The sequence below is a fragment of the Chiloscyllium plagiosum genome, chromosome 3 (genome assembly GCF_004010195.1).
Source record: "Chiloscyllium plagiosum isolate BGI_BamShark_2017 chromosome 3, ASM401019v2, whole genome shotgun sequence".
Taxonomy (NCBI): domain Eukaryota; kingdom Metazoa; phylum Chordata; class Chondrichthyes; order Orectolobiformes; family Hemiscylliidae; genus Chiloscyllium; species Chiloscyllium plagiosum.
The window spans coordinates 53,886,781-53,907,161 of record NC_057712.1 but is presented as its reverse complement, the minus strand read 5'-3'; the positions used below and the strand labels follow the sequence as shown (position 1 = coordinate 53,907,161).

Genomic DNA, 20,381 nt, shown 5'->3' with positions numbered 1-20,381 from the left:
TAATGGTCAAGAATATCACACATTTAATTGCATTTTATTGCAACTTGTAACTTATTTTAATATTCCACTGTAAAGCATGTGGAATAAAAAATGGAGTAATACCTTGGACTAAGAAGTAAGATGATAGCTAACAGTAATATTATAAATATCTGAAAACTTTGTTGGTTTCAGATGCTTCTTGGTTAGTGTACGGCTGATGGAAAGAAATGATCGACTTGCTTGGGTTGTTTTCTGCTGCTTACTCATACCTTATTAGTACTTTGTTACCTTTGATTGGTTATATAATTAATTATGGACTTCACGAGCCAAGCTGAAATGAGGAATGATCTTTTATTCTAATACACACTATTACTATGCCATAAGGTATGTTTTGTACTAGAGAGCTAACCCATGCATCCTGACTGCACTAAACAGTTCAAAGACAACTAATACCTAGAATGGTTGGATTCTAGGTATTATGAGGAAAAAATTGGAAAAGTTAGGCTTGTGTCTGCTGAAGAATGAGAGGCCACTTGAATGAAACATATAAGATCTTGAGGGTCTTGATTGGGTGGATATGAAGAGGATGTTTTCACTTATGGGAGATTTAGGGGCACCATTTGAAAAGCAGGGGTAATCCTTTAAGATGAATAAGGAGAAATTATGATTTGGAGATGCCGGTGTTGGATTGGGGTGTACAAAGTTAAAAATCACAACACCAGGTTATAGTCCAACCGGTATAATTGGAAGTACTAGCTTTCAGAGCGCCGCTCCTTCATCAGGTGGTTGTGGAGGACACAATTTATAGCAAAAGTTTACAGTGTGATGTAACTGAAATTATACATTGATTGTTTGTTGAGTCTTTCATCTGTTCGAGTACCATGATAGTTTCACTTCTTTCATGTGTAAATCACAAAACCTTTTTTTTAAAAAAGTTACATTAGCAGGTTAACTGTAACAATTGGTGTTAGCCAGATATTATGTTGAAGATGTTAGCCCCCGTGTTCTCTGTGCCATAATGTTTAGACTAATTCTAATCTAAAAAGTGAGATAACAGAGTCTTACATGAATTCTTGCAGTTTTTGAGCAAAGTACAATGTAATTCTGCAAGTACAAATTCACCCCACAAACGTATATGTATGCATGTGGGTCGTGTTTGTGTGTGTGTGTCTGTCTGGGGTGGGGGGTTGTGAGTGTGAGAGAGTGTATATGTGCGTGTATGTGAATGTAGAGTGTCTTAAGTCTGTGAGAGGATGCATGTGTGTGTGTCTGTAAGGGTGAATGTGTGGAGAAATTATTTACTCACAGAGTAAATACAAATTCACCCCACACGGTGGGAACGGTGGCTCAGTGGTTAGTACTGCTGTCTTACAGCATCCAGGTTCGATTCCAGCCTCGGGCGACTGTCCGTGTGGAGTTTGCACATTCTCCCTGTGTCTGCATGGGTTTCCTCCGGGTGCTCCAGTTTCCTCCCACAGTCCAAAGGTGTGCAAGTCAGGTGAATTGGCCATGCTAAATTGCCCATAGCGTAAGGTACTTTAGCCAGAGGGGAAATGGGTCTGGGTGAGTTACTCTTCGGAGGGTTGGTGTGGACCGGTTTTCGCCAAAGGGCCTGTTTCCACACTGTAGGGAATCTAATCTAATCAGAGGATTGTGACTCTTTGGAGCTCTGATTCCACAGAAAGAGAGTAGGTAGATTCTAGGTAAGCCTAGAAGTGCATTAATCAGATCAGCAATGATTTTACTTAACAGTGAAGTAGGCAGAAGAGGCAGGAATGCAATACTTCAGTTACTGATTTATATGTATGTTTGTAAGGAATTTTTATGCTATCAGCATTTTCTGTTCGTGATTACAATTACGTCTTGGCAAATTTGTAAGTAGGAGAAAATTCACTGCCTATAAATTAAGTGAGATGTTTTAGAATCAACTTTTTGTTCTCTGCCAAAATAAAACTTGCAAACTATACTCATCGGTTTGCCAATAAATGTAATTTTGACTATGTTGATTTAACTGTTTGCAATCATTTTGTTTAAATGTGCATATTCTTTAAGAGTATGGAATTTAAAAATACCATGTTCACTGCATTCATTTTTTGCAATCCACTTTAGATAGCATTGATTTTCAATGTATACCCATTGTCCTAAGTACATGCTGACATGACAGAATTTTTAACACTCACGGGAGTTGTAAGGATTTGTGTGTATACACTCCATCTATGGAAAATGCTTGCATTGTTTACAAGACAGGACCAAAGCATAATATTTACATGATTAAATTTATAATTACTTCTATGACAAAGTAAAACAAACAAATGAAAAACAAAAAATTTACAGCAGAAAAGAAACAATAGGTTTTGAGTAGGACCCTTCATTAGGGCCAGGTTTGATGAAGGGGATTCACCTAACACAAATCATAATTTTCTTTCAGATATCGAGTAACATGTTTTTAGACTATTTTTCATGACACTTAATTTTGATTCACTGTCTTTCCATCCTTCAATAATACATAAAATGGCCATCACCATAAAAGAGTGGAAAAAAAAGAGCTGACTTGGATAACATATATCAACTTATAATCTCAGTAGAAATTCTTTCAAATGAATTGAATGCAATTGCAAAAACATATAAAAGGCAATTGTATATTTAAATATATAACTATTTTATAAATCAATGTAAAATATTGAATTTGTCTTGTAAAAGTCTCCTTGAGCACATTTTGCACTAAAACGTTAAGTCAAAACACACAAACAATATCCTGAAGTAAATTTCACAAAACATTCGTGGAAATATCCAGAGGTTTTAATAGCAATATCAAGGGAAAGCCACAAAGAAAACTCTATGTAATACAATTGACGATTTGGGGACGCTGTTTCTAAATGGCAAATTTTTAAAATGTGTATTGGCTGTCATACAATTATATCACCAACACCTTAAGCGCTGTGTCTAAAGTGCCATTTTTCTATAATGTGGCTTTGCACAAGAATGCAACCACTGCATCACAGAAGAACTACCTGTATTGGACAAACTTGTCAGAAGGTTATGAAGGAACCAAATTGTGCAATGTTGGAAAAATTTACATATATTCTGCAGATGCTAACATCTATAGGAAGGACGGGCTGTAATATTTGCATTAATCATCACTGCAAGTATGATAAAAGTTTGAGAGCAGTGGGCTGCATTATTTAATACTACAGATACATAATTGTGAGGTAGTGATGGTGGAGTGATAAGAAAGACCTTGACTCACTGTAGTCATGGGTCAATCAAATCTATCAACCTGGGCAGCGGCTGTCATTCATTAGGGTTGTTTGTCTGATCCAATAACACACATTGGGAATTTTTGCAAAGTACTACAAGCACTGTTAGGATAAATGAACCTTCCAAGCACCTCTCGGGAACTATTTCTTTATCTTTTGCAGCTCTATTAAGAGATAACGTATGTCTTGTAATCCCACACACCTCACTAAATCCAGTAGCAAGTTAGTAATGAAAGTTGGAATGTTGATTTGTAAAGGTCAAATCTTGTCAAATTACAGAAATCCCGATTCTCTTTATTTCAAAGTTTAAATATCATGACAGACTACAAACTATGTTAACAGTTATGTTATCAATTTATGCATTGTAGTGGTTCTCATATGATCATTATAAATTTATGTTAGCCACTTATGTATGTGACATAGATATCTTTGTATAGATTCCAGACATTGCTGATTGAAAGAATATCGTTGGTGAGTGACTGCAAAGCCATCATAGTGGCAGAGCTGGGCCTATTCTTATCCAACAATGTCACTGAGAAGAACAGCTCCTCATTAAGCTTATTCATCTAAGAAAATGTAAAACTGTGTACAAAGTTTCAGAATCCTACATTTAATCTTGGCAATGCAAACTACTTAACTTCACAGTTAAGCTTGAAGAGTATTTAAAAAGCAAGTCAAGTTGGGGAAAATACCAAGAGTCTACAAGAAATTAGATGACAGCTGGAAATTTGAAAAATACAAACAAATTGAGTTCATATAAATGCACTGTACGACATCTATAAAGATAAAAAGGATGCCAAAATGTTTAGTATTAATAAGATGAAAATGATTAACAGTTGAACTGGAAACAATTTTGAGTATTAGAAGAGTTTGCAATTGATGCAACAAATTACAGCAGTAAAGAAAAACCAGCATAATTATAGTGTAAGGCCAGTATCTTTTTGTATCTTTTCATATTTTGACACAATGAAGTGGGAAAACATGTAAACCATGGAGAGTCAAGAAACTAGTCAAAGCTATTTAAAAGAAAAGCTAGGATGGTTTAGAGAGGTCTAGTGGTTATGGCACTGAATTGTCAAACCAGAGGTACTTGACAAATTGTGATGTTGAAGCCATTTCACATAGCAATAAGTGGGCTTATACCAGAAAAAAGATTCATGAACATTTTGTTTAAAGAACAATTAAATTGTTGCTAAGGAAAGGCAGGACAAAGTAATGCAGTAATACTATGCATAGAATGTACCACCAACCTGTAATACCAATTTAAGATCACATTGTTTACAATTTACAATCTGTTGGTTTTAAAGACATGTCATGAAAATAATCACCAGTACATTCAAAAATATAAACACTTTAGGCCAGGGAGCGGACAAGCATAGCCAGTCAACTCTATAAAATTGATGGAACATAACCAATTCCAGGTTGTATAAAAAGCAAAATATTGTGAATACTGGAAATCTGAAACAAACAGAAAATTATGGGGTAGGGTGGCAGCATCTGTGGAGAAAGAAATAGAGTTAGTGTTTGGAGGCCACTCTGACTCTTCCTCAGAACTGAAAGGGATTGTAAAATGGTATTTTGTACATTTTTTGACAGAGGCAGAGGAAGACAGAGGGGAACAGATGGCAATAGGGTTAGGGGATGGGTCTTGGTGGGATACTCTTTCAGAGGGTCGGTGTGGACTAGTTGGGCCAAATGGCCTGCTTCCACACTGTAGGGATTCTATGATTCTGTGGAGTTCCAGTGCAAAAGACAATGTGGTTTTTAATTGAGGTGAAAGAGAACTAAAGATGTAAAATTGGCACAAATGAAGGCACAAAAAGGGACAAAATGGGTACTCTCTTCTGAGAGAAGAGTAAACAAGACCAAAATAATACAGGGTCATGGTGGGGAGGGAGAGGGTGCAGGAGCAGAGATTGTAATATCATAATATTGAATTCCACAAATACAGATAGAGGCTTGGAGTCTGTAAATTGCCTAAAGTGAGATGTTGCTCCTCAAGCATGTGTTATGCTTCAGGTTTGTCTCTCAAGTCATATACTATATTAACATGGGCATATTTTGTGTGGAATCACCCCAGCCTGAATGATGTGGGTGAGAAATTTGGGTGAGATGTCAAGCAAGGTGGCATGGTGGCTCAGTGGTTAGCACTGTTACCTCACAGCACCAGGGACCTGGGTTCAGTTCCACCCTTGAGCAACTTTCTGTGTGGAGTTTGCATGCTCTCCCTGTGTCTGCATGGGTTTTGCCCATTGCTCCGATTTCCTCACATGGTCCAAAGATGTGCAAGTTCGGTGGATTGGCTATGCTAAATTGCCTATTGTGTTCATGAATGTGTCGGTTAGGTGCATTCGCCATGGGAAATGTAGGCTTACAGGGAAAAGGGAGAGGGATGGGTCTGTGTGCGATATTCTTAAGAGGGTCAGCATGGACTTTTTGGGCCAAATCACACTGTATGGATTCTATGGAAGGCCATTCTCAACATCAAAACCAAAATGTTGTATTTTCCAACAAGGTCCTGGATATTGAAATCAGATTCCTGGACATTGAAATGAGTTTCTCACTTGCGAGTTGTGAGATGCCTATTCACATGGAATATTACTCTTTATCACTCATTTATTAATTAATCTCACCTCCTATGTAATCTCCTATTCTCCCATTCACAAATTAATAACTATGTGTAGAAGTCTTGACTTGAAAGAGAAGGTGCATGTCAACACCAGTTTACAGTTTGGTCTTCCAGACCTCAATCTTGGATACCCCATACCAACATCTCTGAGCACAGTCCATAGGCAAAACACATTTCTTTCAGAAGACAGGAATGTCAGCCTCAGAACTGTTTAGCTCCAGAAATTCTAGGTGTAGACAAGAAAATATAGATCCTCTTCTATGTAATAAAAAAGTTTTTATTTTACTGCTTTTTGTTTACTGCTTGGGTGGTTGAGGGTATTTGTGAAAATTCCTCAGTTGAGATTGGTTGTTTGGCAGCCTGATGACATCACTGCTTCTCCATGCTGGAAATGCCCAGTTAAGAAGAATGCAGCAAGTTGTTGTTCCACTCTCCATTGATGTTGGTGGAATTCTCACCAGAGAGATTGCTAAATTTCTGATAGACTTACCTTGTGGCTCGCCATAAGCACCCTCACTGTGCTGCTGATATGAAATTTCAGGTTGTTGTTGTTTTCATTATGGGTGAGCCTGTGTCATTTATAACCTAAGGACTTTCCTAAAATGGAGCACCAAAAGCTTCCTACCTAATGGGCGATCTGTTTGCTCAGTTGGCTGGATCTGGAAATGTGTTGCTGGAAAAGCGCAGCAGGTCAGGCAGCATCCAGGGAACAGGAGAATCGACGTTTCGGGCATAAGCCCTTCTTCAGGAATCCAGGCTGGATGGCTGGTTTACAATCAGTGACATCTAACAGACATCCAATGGATTGAAGTTAACATAATGGACTCTCCTCCTTAATCTCTTCATCTCATCTGGTGACTTTATCTTTATTGTTTTTAGAAAATGAACTTTTTTGCTTTGCTAAAGAATGCTATGCCCCTAGTACTGAATCCTACAAAACGATATGTCAATATTATGGCTAATGCATATCAATTAATGATTAATTAGAATTTAATGACGTCCAAAGAACACCATTCCTAATCCCTTCTATTCTGAACAATTCCTATTAATCCTAACCATATTTTTTCACCAACTTTCCATCCTCGCTCTTTGTATACATTTCCTTTTTACGCCCTGAAGTTTACTTAAATAATAAGCTTTTTATAAATCACCTTTTGAAAACCTATATATATTAACAAATCTTCTTGATAAATGTATAGATTTTTAAAAGCTCATGAGTTTTATCTTGAAAAACGTATTCCAAATATTTGTTAAAATTTGACGCTAGACTATATCGTCTATATTTTTCTACACAAAATGTTTGTTTACTATCTCTTTCGTAATGAGATTTTCTCTTTCCCAGTATTTCAATACTTCACCACTGATTGCAAAGTTCAGCTGATGTTCATTTTTTATTTGATTTGCTAAAAATAGCATTGCCTGAACTCAAAAATAATTAAATGATGCCACTCTATTCTTATCAGTGATCGTATTTAACAATTCTTACTTGATCTTCAGATTGTGACTTGTTCTGGGCTTCAGATGGCAGAGCTACTCTTGTTTTCTGTCTGTTTGTCTACCCAACAGTGCTTATGCATTTCTCTTTCTTCAATATTCACAAGAAGCAGCGGCAGTGTTTCCTGTCAGTAAAACTTGCAGTCTTTCTGTTTACTTGAAATTTGGGTCTCAAGAAAGCATCTCCTTTCCTTTACAAAATAAACAAGTTTAACAGGTCTAGCTTAGCGAAGCAGGAACTCTCACTGTGTCTATTTGCAATAAACTTTGCATTTTGCAGATAGTCACAGAGTCATAGAGATGTACAGCATGGAAACAGACCCTTCAGTCCAACTCGTCCATGCCGACCAGATATCCCAACCCAATCTAGTCCCACCTGCCAGCACCCGGCCCATATCTCTCCAAACCCTTCCTATTCATATACCCATCCAAATGCCTTTTAAATGTTGTAATTGTACTAGTCTCCATCACTTCCTCTGGCAGTTCATTCCATACACGTACCACCCTCTGTGTGAAAACGTTGCTCTTTGGGTCTCTTTTATATCCTTCCCTTCTTACCCTAAACCTTTCCCCTCTAGTTCTGGACTCGCCCACTCCAGGGAAAAGACTTTGTCTATTTATCTTATCCATGCCTCTCATAATTTTGTATTTTCTATAAGATCACCCCTCAGCTTCCAAGGCTCCAGGGAAAACAGCCCCAGCCTGTTCAGCTTCTCCTTATAGCTCAAATCCTCCAACCCTGGTGACATCCTTGTAAGTCTGAACCCTTTCAAGTTTCACAACATCTTTCCTATAGGAAGGAGACCAGAATTGCATGCAATATTCCAACAGTGGCCTAACCAATGTCCTGTACAGCCGCAACATGACCTCCCAACCCCTGTACTCAATACTCTGACCAATAAATGAAAGCATACCAAACGCCTTCTTCACTATCCTATCTACCCGCGACTCCACTTTCAAGGAGCTATGAACCTGCACAAGGGTTCAGTTTTAGTCTTACCTTTTACTCTTGTGATGTTACAAGGATAATAAAAAGACAAAACTAAATACTCTGTCTGACTGCAACCAGCAATCATACAAAGTAATTAATTTAATAGCTCACACTGAAGTGAATATATACCTGGTAACCATTACAGAGATGTGGTTGCAGGATGACAAGGATTGCTCACGCATATTGAGGGGTATATGATATTCAATTAAATAGGAAGCTAGATAAAGGTAGTAGCATTCTTAATCAAAGATGCAATAGTTAGAGTTGACTTTGGTTTAGGAGATCAGGTTGCAGACAGTTTGGGTGGAGATGAGGAATAGTAAGGAAAGGAATCACTAGTAGGAATGTGCTTCCAGCCCTCTAACCACAGGATGAAGTATACAAGGAGGCATATTGGGTGCTTGTGATAAAGGAACAGCAATAATCACTGGTGATTTTAATCAAAATATTTAATCAACATACTTCATTAACATAGCGAGTAAATTCAGATTGTCAATGAAAAGTTCATAGACTGCCTTCGAGATAGTTTCTTGGAAGAGTATGCTGTGGATCCAAGCAGACAGCAGATGACATTGGACTTGGTATTGTACAATGAGACAGGTTTAATTAACAATTAGTAAACTGGTAAAACCACCTCTAGACAACAGAGGCCACGATATTATTGAATTTAACTCCCAGTTTGAAAGGGAGAAGAGTAGGTCTAAGACTAGCATTTTGAACACTAATAAGAACAAACATATTGGCATGAAAGTTGAGCCAGCTGAAAGGAACTGAGATACTAGGCAAGGAGATAAATTGCTGGAGTTGCAGTGGCAGACATGGCTAACCCACCTAGCCTGCACAACTCTGGACACTAAGGAGCAATTTAGCATGGACAATCCACCTGACCTACACATCTTTTGACTGTAGGAGGAAACCCGACCACCAAACAGAAATCTATGCAGACACAAGGAGAATGTACAAAATTCTACAGACTCATACGGGATGAGGAATCAAATCCAGGTCCCTGATACTGAAAGCATCGCTGCTACCCACTGAGCCATCATGACATTCAGACTTCTCTATTCAAAAAGGGAGGAAGGCAGAAAATAGGTTTCTTTGAAGCAACATAAACCATGGATTACAGGAAGCTTGTTGATATACTGCATCTGATTTCCAGAAGGTATTTGACAAGGTTGCATATACAAAGTTTAGATTACTTACAGTGTGGAAACAGGCCTTTCGGCCCAACAAGTCCACACCAACCCGCCCAAAGCACAAATCACCCAGACCCATTCCCCTACATTTACCCTTTCACCTAACACTACGGGCAATTTAGCATGGCCAATTCACCTAACCTGCACATTTTGGATTGTGGGAGGAAACCGGAGCACCCAGAAGAAACCCACGCAGACACAGGGAGAATGTGCAAACTCCACACAGAGAGTCGCCTGAGGCGGGAATTGAACCCGGGTCTCTGGCGCTGTGAGGCAGCAGTGCTAACCACTGTGCCACCGTGCATACTTCTGCTTTGTACAATAACCGTGCCGCCCACGGTTATTGTACAAAGCAGAAGTATGTGCTTTGTACAATAAGTAGGTAGTAGGTAATAAAACCATATTGGCATGAAAGTTGAGCCAGCTGAAAGGAACTGGGATACTAGGCAAGGAGATAAGTGTTCAAAATTAGTGTTCAAAATGCTAGTCTTAGACCTACTCTCATCCCTTTCAAACTGGGAGTTAAAACATGAGCACATACTGCACAAAATCTAGTCTACTGCATTCACTGCTCACAATGCGATCTCCTCTACATTGGAGAAATGAAACGTAGACTGGGTGACCGCTTCACAGAACACCTATATTCTGCCTGCACTTTCAGTCGCCTGCCACTCCAATACACCAACTTGTTCCCTGGCCAATATCTTTGTCTCAGGCTTGCTGCAGTGCTACAGCAAAGGTCAGTGTAAGCGAGAAGAACAATATCTCATTTTCCACTTGGGGACCTGCAGCCTTCTGGACTTAATATTGAGTTCAATTACTTTAAGGTCTTACCCGTCCTTCACCAGGCCTTGTAATCAACTAGGAGAAAGTGAGGACTGCAGATGCTGGAGATCAGAATCGGGAGTGTAGTGCTGAAAAAGCACCACACTGCGAAGCCTCTTCCAAGGATGCCTACCTTGAAGAAGTTCTCCTCCTCTGCCTGACTCTCTGTGCTTTTCAGCACTACACATCTCGACTTGTAATCATGTAGTTTGCTATTACACACAATCCATTGTTAGCTAATCACAGTCTCCATTAGCAGCTATTCACCCTCCTAACCAGATTATTATCCACTCCTTTGTCTGTCCAACTGCGTTTTTCTCTCTTTGGGCTTATCCCCACCCATTGTTACTCGTTACCCCCTCCCCACACCCTATCTTCTGCATAAAAACACACATTTTCTGAGCTACAACCAGATCTGACGAAATGTCACTGGACCCAAAATGTTAACTCTGATTTCTCTGCACAGATGCTGCCAACTTAATTATAGGGTCATAGAGATGTACAGCATGGAAATGGATCCTTCGGTCCAACCCAAACTAGTCCCACCTGCCAGCACTTGGCCCATTTCCCTCCAAACTCCATCCACATGCCTTTTAAATGTTGCAATTGTACCAACCTCCATTATTTCCTCTGGCAGCTCATTCCATACACATACCACCCTCTGCAAGAAAAGTTTGCTCCTTAAGTTCCTTCTATACCTTTCCCATCTCACCGTAAATCTAGGCCCTCTAGTTCTGCACTCCCCCATCCCAGGGAAAAGATTTTGTCTATTTATCCTATCCATGCCCCTCATGATTTTATAAACCTCTAAGGTCACCCCTCAGTCCCTGATGCTGTGGGGAAAACAGCCCCAGCCTATTCAGCCTCTCCCTATAGATGGCGGCACGGTGGCACAGTGGTTAGCACTGCTGCCTCACAGTGCCAGAGACCCGGGTTCAATTCCCGCCTCAGGCGACTGACTGTGTGGAGTTTGCACGTTCTCCCCGTGTTGGAGTGGGTTTCCTCCGGGTGCTCCGGTTTCCTCCCACAGTCCAAAGATGTGCAGGTCAGATGAATTGGCTGTGCTAAAATTGCCCGTAGTGTTAGGTAAGGGGTAAATGTATGGGTATGGGTGGTTTGCGCATCGGCGGGGCGGTGTGGACTTGTTGGGCCGAAGGGCCTGTTTCCACACTGTAAATAATCTAATCTAATCAAATCCTCCAACACTGGCAACATTCTTGTAAATTCTGATAGGAAGGGGATCAGAATTGCACGCAATATTCCAAAAAAAGTAGTGGACCCAGCACTGATCCTCATGGCACTCCACTGGTCACAGGCCTCCAGTTGGAAAAACAACCCTCCACTCTCTATCTTCTACCTTTCAGCCAGTTCCAAATCCAAATGGTTAGTTCTCCCTGTATTCAATGAGATCTAACCTTGCTAACCAGTCTCCCATGGGGAACATTGTTGAACACCTTACCGAATCCATATAGATCACATCTACTGCTCTGCCCTCATCAATCCTCTTTGTTAGTTTTTCAAAAAACTCAATCAAGTTTGTGAGACATGATTTTCCATGCACAAAGCCATGTTGACTGTCTCTAATCAGTTCTTTCCTTTCCAAGTACATGTACATCCTGTCCCTCAGGATTCCCTCCTCCAGCAATTTCTGTTTTAGTTTTTGTTTTACGCATCTTTAGTTCTTTCAGTTTTTATTTAGTATTTAACTCACTGCCACTTCTCTTCTTGACATGCCCATCTTGAAGAGGTTCTGGTCCTCTGTCTGACGGGATTTCCATTCCAATCTTTCTTCTTGTCTTCTGACATTAATTTTCCTGTCACTCTTGGTTTTAGACCAGGTATTTGCTAAAACCTGTTTCCACAGCCACATAACATTTATCAATGACAGCCTCTGGCTCAGATTCCCCCCAAATCTGAGACGGGTACAGTTGAGAACAGAAGCGAGTCAAACAGTCAGGGCCATCAGGGACAAGGTATGACTAATAAATTAAACTGTATTTATTTCAATGCAAGGGGCCTAACAGGGAAGGCAGAAAACTCAGGGCATTGTTAGGAACATGGGACTGGGATATCATAGCAGTTAAAGAAACATGGCTCAGGGATGGGCAGGACTGGCAGCTTAATGTTCCAGGATACAAATGCTACAGGAAGGATAGAAAGGGAGGCAAGAGAGGAGGGGGAGTTGCATTTTTGATAAGGGGTAGCATTACAGCTGTGCTGAGGGAGGATATTCCCGGAAATACATCCAGGGAAGTTATTTGGGTGGAACTGAGAAATAAGAAAGGAATGATCACCTTATTGGGATTGTATTATCGACCCCCTAATAGTCAAAGGGAAATTGAGAAACAAACTTGTAAGGAGATCTCAGCTATCTGGAGGAATAATAAGGTGGTTATGGTATGGGATTTTAACTTTCCAAACATAGACTGGGACTGCCACAGTGTTAAAGGTTTAGATGGAGAGTGATTTGTTAAGTGCGTACAAGGCAATTTTCTGATTCAGTACTAGAGAAGGTGCAAAACTTGACCTACTCTTGGGAAATAAAGCTGGGCAGGTGACGGAGGTGTCAGTGGGGGGGAGCACTTTGGGGCCAGCGACCATAATTCAATTAGATTTAAAATAGTGATGGAAAAGGATAGACAAGATCTAAAAGTTGAAGTTCTAAATTGGAGGAAGGCCAATTTTGACGGTATTAGGCAAGAACGTTCGAAAGCTGATTGGGGGCAGATGTTCGGAGGCAAAGGGATGGCTGGAAAATGGGAAGCCTTCAGAAATGAGATAACGAGAATCCAGAGAAAGTATTAGATTACATTACATTACAGTGTGGAAACAGGCCCTTCGGTCCAACAAATCCACACCGACCCGCTGAAGCGTAACCCACCCATACCCCTACATTTACCCTTTCACCTAACACTACGGGCAATTTAGCATGGCCAATTCACCTGACCTGCACATCTTTGGACTGTGGGAGGAAACCGGAGCACCCGGAGGAAACCCACGCAGACACGGGGAGAACGTGCAAACTCCACACAGTCAGTCGCCTGAGGCGGGAATTGAACCCGGGTCTCTGGCGCTGTGAGGCAACAGTGCTAACCATTGTGCCACCATGCCGCCCACCTGTCAGGGTGAAAGGAAAGGCTGTTGGGTATAGGGAATGCTGGATGACTAAAGAAATTGAGGATTTGGTTAAGAAAAAGAAGGAAGCATATGTCAGGTATAGACAAGATAGATCGAATGAATCCTTAGAAGAGTATAAAGGAAGTAGGAGTATACTTAAGAGGGAAATCAGGAGGGCAGAAAGGGGACATGAGATAGCTTTGGCAAATAGAATTAAGGAGAATCCACAGGGTTTTTGTGTTAGTTATATAATCATATGTTAAGGACAAAAGGGTAACTAGGGAGAAAATAGGGCCCCTCAAAGATCAGCAAGGTGGCCTTTGTGTGGAGCCACAGAAAATGAGGGAGATACTAAATGAGTATTTTACATTAGTATTTACTGTGGAAAAGGATATGGAAGATATAGACTGTAGGGAAATAGATGGTGACATCTTGCAAAATGTCCAGGTTACAGAGGAGGAAGTGCTGGATATCTTGAAACTGGTAAAGGTGGATAATTCCCCAGGACCTGATCAGGCGTACCCGAGAACTCTGTGGGAAACTAGAGAAGTGATTGTTGGGCCTCTTGCTGAGATATTTGTATCATCAATAGTCACAGGTGAGGTGACGGAAGACTGGAGGTTGGCAAACGTGTTTAAGAAGGGCGGTAAAGACAAGCCAGGGAACTATAGACCGGTGAGCCTGACCTCGTTGGTGGACAAGTTGTTGGAGGGAATCCTGAGGGACAGGGTATACATGTATACATGGCAAGGACTGATTAGGGATGGTCAATATGGCTTTATGCGTGGGAAGTCATGTCTCACAAACTTTTTTTTTAGATTAGATTACTTTACAGTGTGGAAACAGGCCCTTTGGCCCAACAAGTCCACATCGACCCGCCAAAGCGCAAGCCACCCACACCCCTACATTTACCCCTTACCTAACACTACGGACAATTTAGCATGGCCAATTCACCTGACCTGCACATCTTTGGACTGTGGGAGGAAACCGGAGCACCCGGAGGAAACCCACGCAGACACGGGGAGAATGTGCAAACTCCACACAGTCAGTCGCCTGAGGCGGGAATTGAACCCGGGTCTCTGGCGCTGTGAGGCAGCAGTGCTAACCACTCTGCCACCGTGCCGCCCACAAACTTGATTGAGTTTTTTGGAGAAGTAGCAAAGAGGATTGATGAGGGCAGAGCGGTAGATGTGATCTATATGGACTTCGGTAAGGCGTTTGGCAAGGTTCCCCGTGGGAGACTGATTAGCAAGGTTAGATCTCATGGATTACAGGGAGAACTAGCTATTTGGATACAGAACTGGCTCAAAGGTAGAAGACAGAGTGTGGTGGTGGTGGAGGGTTATTTTTCAGACTGGAGGCCTGTGACCAGTGGAGTGCCACAAGAATCGGTGCCGGATCTTCTACCTTTTGTCATTTATATAAATGATTTGGGTGCGAGCATAAGAGGTACAGTTAGTAAGTTTGCAGATGACACCAAAATTGGAGGTGTAGTGGACTGCGAAGACGGTTACCTCAGATTACAACAGGATCTTGACCAGATGGGCCAATGGGCTGAGAAGTGGCAGATGGAGTTTAATTCAGATTAATGCAAGGTGCTGCATTTTGGGAAAGCAAATCTTAGCAGGACTTATACACTTAATGGTAAGGTCCTATGCAGTGTTGCTGAACAAAGAGACCTTGGAGTGCAGGTTCATAGCTCCTTGAAAGTGGAGTCGCAGGTAGATAGGATAGTGAAGAAGGCATTTGGTATGCTTTCCGTTATTAGTCAGAGTATTGAGCATAGGACTTGGGAGGTCATGTTTCGGCTATACAGGACATTGGTTAGGCTACTGTTGGAATATTGCGTGCAATTCCGGTCTCCTTCCTATCGGAAAGATGTTGTGAAACTTGAAAGGGTTCAGAAAAGATTTACAAGGATGTTGCCAGGGATTGAGGATTTGAGCTATAGGGAGAGGCTGAACAGGGTGGGGCTGTTTTCCCTGGAGCGTCGGAGGCTGAGGGGTGACCTTATAGAGGTTTACAAAATTATGAGGGGCATGGATAGGGTAAATAGGCAAAGTCTTTTCCCTGGGGTCAGGGAGTCCAGAACTAGAGGGCATAGGTTTCGGGTGAGAGGGGAAAGATATAAAAGAGATCTAACGGGCAACGTTTTCACACAGAGGGTGGTACGGGTATGGAATGAGGTGCCAGAGGAAGTGGAGGAGGCTGGTACAATTGCAACATTTAAGAAGCATTTGGATGCGTATATGAATAGGAAGGGTTTGGAGGGATATGGGCCAGGTGCTGGCAGGTGGGACTAGATTGGGTTGGGATATCTGGTCGGCATGGACGAGTTGGACCGAAGGGTGTGTTTCCATGCTGTACATCTCTATGATTCTATGTGGATACCAACTCAAGTTTCATCTTTTATGTTTTGTATCCACTCAGGATCATTGATATCTCTGTCATGTTCAACGTTCCACACAGCTGCCCTTGTCACATCCACACTCAGTGCCATGTAGCGACATATGCATACTGTCCACCTCTCTCTCCAACAGCATTGCATCAAGATGGCTCAGGGTTGCATCTCTCCGCAGTTCCAAATCATCCTCTGGCTCATCCAAAATGCTAACAAGAAACTTTTGCTTTTAGGTATCAGGACACACAAGATGCAACAACTCAGAGATACCCTTGGTCCGCTGGAACCTTCGTGTCCTCCCCTTCCCTCTGGCTCTGTCCCCTCTCCCAACCCCACTCCTGTCATGTATTCACCAGGCCTCGTAACCTTCCGCTTTCCGATGCTGAACACTCTGCGCTCAGCAAAGGTCTCAGTTTTATCCCTCTGCATCCCCACCTCAATGAATTTTGTGCATCGCATGACGTCGAACTCTACTTCTGTCCCCTTTGTCTCTGTGCCTATTTTTGGACAAGAGTCCTCTCCAAATCCCACAGATCCCCATGCCAACCTCCAACACTCTCCCCCTCCACCTGGACCCCTTCCTCTGGCTTTCTACCTACACTCAACCTGTTCATTGGGTACTGTTGATGTGGTATTAGTCACCTCGATGTTTGTGCTGGCCTAACCCAATCCAACTTATCTATCTACCCCACAACTGACTGCACTTCGTACATTTAGACCAACCCTGACTTTGTTATTAAGCCTGCTGATAAGGGTAGTGGTGGTCTAGTGTGGTGTACTGACCTCTACATTGCAGAGGCTGAGTACCATCTCTCAAATACTTATTCCTATCCCCCCGGACCATTACCCAACCATGGAATAGCAGGCCATTGTATCAACTACGGTCACTAACCTCACTTCATCTGGTGACTTCCCCTCCAACTACCTCCAAACTGACAGCATTTCAACTCTGCACAGCTCGCTTATCTCCTTTCAAACATTCATTAGCAGGACTGCCTGGGCAGACTTATTGTTTCTGCCTGCTACTGCCCATAGAATTCACCTTTTCCTGCCCTGACACTGTCTCCTCTCTCCTGGTTCAGTCCCTACCCACTTACATCCACGATTCCTCTGACGTTTTATGCCAGTTTCGGAATTTCCAGTTGCAGAGTCCAGCTGCCTCCTCTTTACCATGGACGTGCAATTCCTTTACATGCCCATCCCCTGCAGCATGGTCTCAGGGCTCTCCACTTCTTCCCGGAACAAAGGCCTGAACCGTTGCCACCATCCTCCTCTTGGCCAAGACCATCTTCACCTTCAACGACTTCTCTTTTAACTCCTCTCATTTTCTTTAGGACAGTGGGGTGGTCGTGGGTACCCGAATGGCCCCCACTTATGCCTGGATCCTTGTGGGGTTTGTAGACCCCACCAACAACTCTCTCTCCAATATATTGATGATATCATGGGTGCTGCTTCCCTCTATCATCCGGAATTGGAAAGTTTATTGATTTCACTTCCATTTTCCACCCAGCGCTCACTTTCACATGGTCCATCTCTGATGTCACCCTTCCCTCCCTAGACATCTCTGCTTCAACTGCTGGGGATAGACTGGCCACTAATATCCACTATAAACCAAGTGACTCCTGCAGTTACTTTGACTATACATCCTTGTACCCTGCTTCCTGTAAAGACTCTATTCCATTCTCCCAGTTCCTCTGTCTCCATTGCATATGTCCCAACGATGCCAACTTTGACAAGGAAGCCTTCGAAATGTCTACCATCTTCCTCAACCGAAGTTTCCCCAGCACCATTGTTGACAGTGCCCTCAACTGAGTCCAACTGTTCTCCTGCGTTTTGGCCCTCACCTCCTCCCTTCTCTCCCACAACAATGATAGGGTTCCCCCCTTGTCCTTATCTATCATCCCACCACCATTCACATCCAGAAAATCATTCAACATTATTTCTACCACCTCAAGTGAGATGCCACCACTGAACAAATATTTCCCTCCCATCCCTTATGAGCCTTCCACAGGGACTATTCCCTCCTGGTCCAGTCTTCCTTCTCTCCCAACAGCCCCATGGCACCTTACCCTACAATCGCTGAAGGTGTAAAACTTGCCCATTTACTGCCTTCCTCAGTATCACAGAGCTCAAACATAACTTCCATGTAAAGCATTACTTCATACAGTCTAGTCTACTGCATTCGTTACTCACAATGTGGTCTCCTCTACACTGGGGAAATGAAGTGTAGACTGAGCTTCATAGAACACCCAAATTCTACCCACAAAAAAATGACCCTGAACTTCTAGTCACCTGCCACTTCAACACACCAGTGAAAGAACAATACTTCATTTTCCACTTGGGGACCCTACAGCCTTCTGGACTTAATACTGATTTTAACTACTTTAGGGCTTGAACTCTCCCTATGTCCTTGCCCCCACTCCCACACACCAGGTCTTGTAATCACAGTAATCACACACGATCCATTGTTAGCCACTACCAGTCTCCATTAACAGCTATTCACCTTCCTAGCCAGATCGTTATCTACTCCATTGTCTGACCAACTGTGTTTCTCTCTCTGTGAGCTCTACCCACCTATCGTTTATCCTCGTTTCTGCTTTACAAGCATCCGCAGTTCTTTTAGCTTTTTGCATGAATAAGAGATTGGCTGGGTGACAGAAAACAGAAAACAAAACTGGGTCTTCTAGGTATATCCAGGCATCAGAAAAAGATTATGATTCTGGCATTGTTGGAATTAATTAGCAGCCAGCTAATCAGATTTTTTCCAAGTCTTGAGGGCAACACTTCTTGTGCTTGAGGAATGGAAATATTATTTTCACTTGTCAGTAAAGCTTCACCAAGCCTATTCTCACTGCAGAGCTATCCATTTCAAAGTTGATGAGGTGTTGACTGACTTTTTGACTGGGGCTGCCAGGGAAAGTGGGGAGTAGGTTGGACAAAGAATGTGGGTGTATGAAGTAGAGAAGAATATGCCTCCCTGTAAAACTCATCCTATAGCATCAGTGATTAACGAACAAAATTGTGTTGCTGATGTACATCATGATATTGTTGTATATTTCCTTTTGTGGTTGCTTCATATATTTTTCTTAGATTTTGAATGAAAATATATATTTCCACATTGGTCATTGATATTTATGTAAAGAATTTATATATTTTAAATCAAATATTTATATGAAACATAGCCTAGAGAATTACATTTTTAGATTCTTATAAGCTCTGATGCTGCTTGAAAACCAGTTGATGCAGGCATCAAAAACAGTACATGTAATGGACAACTTAATGACAACTATGGAGGTCTACTTACAAGTAGAAACAATCCTCTGAGTACATAATTGTTGCCTTGGAACTTTGCTAGCTCAAATGAAACTTATACAATTAAGAAATGAAATTGACAATCGCTATGATGCGTTCTCCCCATAAATCTGGATTCAAGTTAACATTAATGATAACATCTTCATTTCCTTATATTCACTTTTAATTTAAATGTTAGTACCAGTTTGAAGCTTGTCACATTTAAGTATAACACATTTAAAAATAAAAACTGAAAGAACTGTGGATGTTGGAAATCAGAAACAAAGCAAAAATTGCTATTAAAGCTTCGGTTCCAGCGATCCTTCCTCAGACCTAGTTCTGACGGATCACCCAAAACGTGAACTTTGATTTCTCTCCACAGATTCTGCCAGACTTGCTGTCAGCAATTTCTGTTTTTGATACACATTTAAAAATGGTTGCATAAAACAGAACAAGCTGCACTGAAGAGCCAGTTTGAGGAAAGAGGTTCTTGGAAATTGTATTCAGTTATCAATATAACACAATACTTTCTCAAACATCTATTGCTTTCCATCAATAATGAAATAATTTTTGTATATATTCAATGTCAGAATCAGTTGGCTTGTATACAATCAGTTCTCTCATTGTTTACCAGCATCTAAAATTGTCTTATTACAAAGCCACATGGTGCTCAACTCAAATTACAAAGTTTTCCAAAATGTATCACTCCATCTATTTAAAGCATTTTTTTCTAAATGTACCTTGGGTCCGTCTATTGTACTCAGATCTATGAAAATGTTAAATATCACGCCACCCTCTAATTTCAAATATAGAACCATTTAGTTTTCACTAAAAATATGCCAACTTACAGTAGTACATAGAACATAGAAAAATACAGCGCAGTACAGGCCCTTTGGCCCTCGATGTTGCGCCGATCCAAGCCCACCTAACCTACACTAGCCCACTATCCTCCATATGCCTATCCAATGCCCGTTTAAATGCCCATAAAGAGGGAGAGTCCACCACTGCTACTGGCAGGGCATTCCATGAACTCACGACTCGCTGAGTAAAGAATCTACCCCTAACATCTGTCCTATACCTACCACCCCTTAATTTAAAGCTATGTCCCCTCGTAATAGCTGACTCCATACATGGAAAAAGGTTCTCATGGTCAACCATATCTAAACCCCTAATCATCTTGTACACCTCTATCAAGCCACCC

The 20,381-nt window shown here is 41.6% G+C and overlaps 1 protein-coding gene across 4 annotated transcripts in view; it reads right to left on the bottom strand.

Moving 5' to 3' along the window:
• Positions 1-20,381, bottom strand: part of LOC122543442 (UI-like) — a 167,913-nt gene that overhangs the window by 1,597 nt on the left and 145,935 nt on the right. The window lies entirely within an intron of this gene.